Source organism: Mandrillus leucophaeus, unplaced genomic scaffold, assembly GCF_000951045.1.
Source record: "Mandrillus leucophaeus isolate KB7577 unplaced genomic scaffold, Mleu.le_1.0 Scaffold242, whole genome shotgun sequence".
NCBI lineage: Eukaryota > Metazoa > Chordata > Mammalia > Primates > Cercopithecidae > Mandrillus > Mandrillus leucophaeus.
The window spans coordinates 3,427,733-3,432,218 of NW_012102499.1; the positions used below are offsets into that span (position 1 = coordinate 3,427,733).

Genomic DNA, 4,486 nt, shown 5'->3' on the forward strand with positions numbered 1-4,486 from the left:
CAATCCAAGCGCTTTGAAAGGCCGAGGCAGGAGCACTGCTTTAAGCACAGGAGCTGGAGACCAGCCTGGGTAACAGAGTGAGACCCCATCTCCACAAAATAAAATAATAAAAAAATCAGCCAGGCATGGTAACATGCACCTGTAGTCCCAACTACTTCGGAGGCTGAGTCGGGAGGATTGCTTGAGCCCAGGAGATAGAGGCTGCAGTGAGCTGTGACTGTGCTGCTGCATTCCAGCCTGGGCAACAGAACAAGACCCTGTCTCAAAAAGAAAAAAGAAAGAAAGAAGAAGAAAAAGAAAGAAAGAAAGAAAGAAAGAAAGAAAGAAAGAAAGAAAGAAAGAAAGAAAGAAAGAAAGAAAGAAAGAAAACAAAGAAACAAAGAAAGAGAAAGAGAGGGAGGGAAGGAAGGAGGGAAAAGAAAAGAAAAGGAAAGGAAAGAAAAGAGATAAAATTATGTAGAGAAGAAAAATGTTATTTTCAAAGTCTTTTAACTATTCAAGTTTAGTGTAATGAAAAAAGTATAATCCATATCTGGCACTGGAGTCATCATATTTCTAGTAAATTGGTTAAGTTTTCTTTCATTACACCTCTCAGAATTTTGTCCTTTTGAGGAAGGCAAACAACTCAGCCTCGGCAATACTGTGTCTCATTTAACAATCTATTTCAGTCTTATTCTTGGCAGTTACCAATGACCTGGCGCTGTTGACAACATTTTCAGTGTGTGTGGCTATGTGTGAAATGCTGCCATGTTGCTATTTTCCTACACAGTTCTCCCCTTTGATCACCAACCTTGTCTTGTCTCCCACTCTCCCTTCAGCTCTAATTGTTTTTTATTCCTTTGAAACCATCTGGAAAAAAAGAAGGTCCTTAAAGAATAGTCTCCTTTCCAGTCATTGCTGCCAACTTAGAAATATTTCAATTTCTTTCTTGCTGAGTATTTTTAGTTTGTTAAGAAGATTTTTTCTTCCCACCTAGCCAAGATTAGTTAAAACCTAGGTCTACCCAATTGTCCTCCAGCAGTAACAGCCCAGGGCCCCCAGGTGTCACAATGGGAGGATTACAGGATTTAAATCAAAACATTTTATTTTATTTTATTTCAAGTCATAATCCTACCACTTTCCCAGCTAGAGACCTTGGGCAATCACAGCCACTCTGGGATTCAGTGTCCTCATCTGTAAAATGCGAGTGATCAGACCACCTAGTTTTCAGGGTTGTTTTAAGGATTAAATAAGTGTGTACATGAATATCCCTTGAGAAGTGTAATGCAGTGATGTTAATGTTTGCTCAGTTCAATAAACATTTCTTTAATAACTAATAGGGGTGGCAAACTCAAAGGACTACAGGTAACAGGTAACGTAAATGCATGCAGCAGGCAGGGTTCCATGCCTCAAGGAGTGGGTAAGGTGCGTGTCTGAGGACAATCTTGGCTCAGCTCCAGTCTGCAGTTTCCATCTCAGAAAAAGATCTAGTTTTGGCCAGATGTTTTGATTTTTCAAGAAAAGCTAGAAAATATGATCATTTCAATGTGAAATCTTTTTATTTTTAAATGTTGACAACTAATTTTTAGAAATCCCTTTGTGGGTGAAAACACAATACTCATCTACCAGCTGAATTTGCCCCACAGACCTCCAGTTTTGCCTACTATGTGCCATATACCATGGGAGGCCCTAGGAATGCAAAGAAAAAATATATAGTCCGTGGTGGACATGGAGATGCAACTGCCTTGATCCCCTTTTGAGAAAGGATGTGCTGCCCAGCTGCAGGGAGCGCTGTCAGCAGATGGCCCTCAGCTGTCAGCCTCTTCAGGTACTGCTTCAGCTGCAGAGCTGCATCACTCATGGTCATGCCCCTTCCTGGTTGGCCCATACCTAATAATGGGTGGTGGCAGGGGTGTAAAGACCTAGCTACCTCACACCAATTCAGAACAACGAAAGGCCATTCCAGCTCCAGAGCTCTTCACGGTGTCAGGTGAGACAGTTGTCAGGTTTGCATCAGAGCTTCACTTCACCTTAGGTCCATTCCTGTTTCCTTGTCTTCCTTTCCACAGGTGATGACCCAAAGGCCCACATACATATTTTGGTCACTAAACTCCATCTCAGAAGCAGCTTCCTGGGGAATCCAGCATGCAGCATGATCCTTGAACTCAGGGAACAATTTGTATGATGAGCCAGGTGGATAGATGAATTCAATACTGTGTGAGAAGTGCTAGGATAGACACATAAAGAAAAAGCGATAGGAAGGGAGGAGAAGTACACCAATTCAATCAATGAGGCTCAAGTTCTTCCTGGAGTGAATAATCTTGAGATAATTTTGAAGGTTTTTAAGCATATAAAGAAGGAAGAACAGGCCAGGCTCAGTGGCTCACACGTGGGATTTGGCTCAGTGCTGCCAAATCCCAGCACTTTGGCAGTCCAAGGTGAGAGGATCACTTCAGGCCAGGAGTTCAAGACCAGCCTAGGCAACATAGTGAGACCTTGTCGCTACAAAAAAAAAGAAGAGAGAAGAAAGGAAAGTAGAAAGGAGAGGAAGAAGGAGGAGGAGGAAGAGGAGGAGGAGGAAGAGGAGGAGGAGGAGGAGAAGGAAGAGGAGAAGAGAGAAGGAGGAGGAGGAGGAGAAGGAAGAGGAGAACAGAGAAGGAGGAGGAGGAGGAGGAGGAACAGGTATTTCAGGCAAAGCAAACACTGAAAGCAAGCAGTAAATAGACATCCAAGAAACAGACGCCATATACATGGAGGATCAGCAGCAGTTTGGTACTAACAGAGCTTAAAATGTTAAGTTGGGAATGGGCCTGAGATGAAGTTGAAGAGAAAGTTTTAACTTAAGAACTTGGCCTTGATTCGGTAGATAAAGTGAACTGAAAATTTTTACTCCTAGTTTACTAAACACTTATTCTTTCTTTCCTCCAATAAGCTTTATATGTTGGTCCTTCCTGGAGTCCATTTTCATTCAATAGGCATCCCTTGAGAAGTTTCATCTTCTATCATAGTTGAAAATCTAGACATGAGCACCCAACTCATCTCCACGTAAATGGCCCATAGGAATCACAAATTCAACATGTCCAAAATCAAGTTCATCACCTGACTCTCCTACACCTCATCTTTCCAAATTTCCTACCTTAGTGAATACTAGCACTGTCCACCCAATTGCTCAAGCTAGGGTCCTAAGCATCAGTCTTGGTTCCTTTCACTCCTTTACACTCCAAATTCAGTCTTTTTTAATGTGTCCTATAAATAATCTCACTTTAATATATTTCTGATCACTCCATAGCCAGTGCCACTTCTTTAGTTCAATCAGAGTTCTTTACAGTTGGCTCATTTGCCTCTAGTCTTATCCCCTTTCAAGTCTATTCACCAAATAACTGCAAGAACAATCCCTCCAAAGCACACATATGATCATATCAAGCTTCAACCTAAAGTCCTCCAGGGGTCTCCATAATCTTTGAGATAAAGTCCAAAGTTCTCAACAAAATTCATCATCTGATACTGATTTCACACTTTCTGCTTCACACACAATATATTACTTTCAATTCCTCCAGCTCTTTATGCCCTCTTTCACTCCAGAACTTGTACCAGCTTGCCCACATAGTCTGAAATTTCTTTCCCTGGCTGTCTCTACTCTCCTTCTCTTCACCTGGTTAACACCTGTTAGTCGTTCAGGGATTAACGTATGTGTTGCTTTCTCTACCACCTTTACCCCTATTATAAGCTAAATGCCTTGTTTATAATTCTGTCATTGCACCTATCAATCTGTACTTCTGTCTCTCTACCACAAGATACAACTGAATGCAGAGAACATATCTATTCATTCCCAAATGTCCAATGCTTAGCACAACATCATTTCCAAATAAATGAATGAATGAAATATATTTTATTTCTAAATGTTCCCTCTGATAGCAATGTGACTAACTGTTTCAAGAGGGAACTCACTAGAGGCCAAGAGACATGTTATAAGAGGCAGTGATGACCTAAACCAGAAAAGTGGGAGTGGCAAAAAAGTAGCTATATGGAGAAATAGCTTACAGATAAAATCAGCAGAATTGATGATTGGATATTGGGGCTAAGGAAAAGGTTATGGTATGAAATAATTTTTGGATTTCTGATTTGGGCACCAGGATAGTGATATCTTAACTAGGATACAATATGAGAGGAGAAGCAGGTTGGATAAAGGGCATAGCAACGATGAGTTTTAATGAGTTTGCTCAGGGCACGTTGAGGATGAAGTGCATATGGAAAGACCAGGTGGATTTATTTTGACTTTGGCATATGGAGTGGGGGGAGTAGTAAAAACCATAAATGAAATGGTATGATGAGCTGGGCATGGTGGCGGATGCCTGTAGTCCCAGCTACTTGGGAGGCTGGAGAATGGTGTGAATCCAGGAGGCTGAGCTTGCAGTGAGCTGAGATTGCACCACTGCACTCCAGCCTGGGTGACAGAGCAAGACTGTGAAAGGAAGGAAGGAAGGAAGGAAGGAAGGAAGGAAGGAAG

At 41.7% G+C, this 4,486-nt stretch overlaps 1 long non-coding RNA gene across 1 annotated transcript in view; it reads right to left on the minus strand.

Moving 5' to 3' along the window:
- Nucleotides 1-1,519: 1,519 nt before the first annotated feature.
- Nucleotides 1,520-4,486, minus strand: part of LOC105541647 — a 93,244-nt gene continuing 90,277 nt past the window's right edge. Inside the window, exon 4 of the long non-coding RNA XR_001006364.1 lies at nt 1,520-2,481. This is a non-coding gene — a long non-coding RNA (uncharacterized LOC105541647). The remainder of the gene's footprint in view (nt 2,482-4,486) is intronic.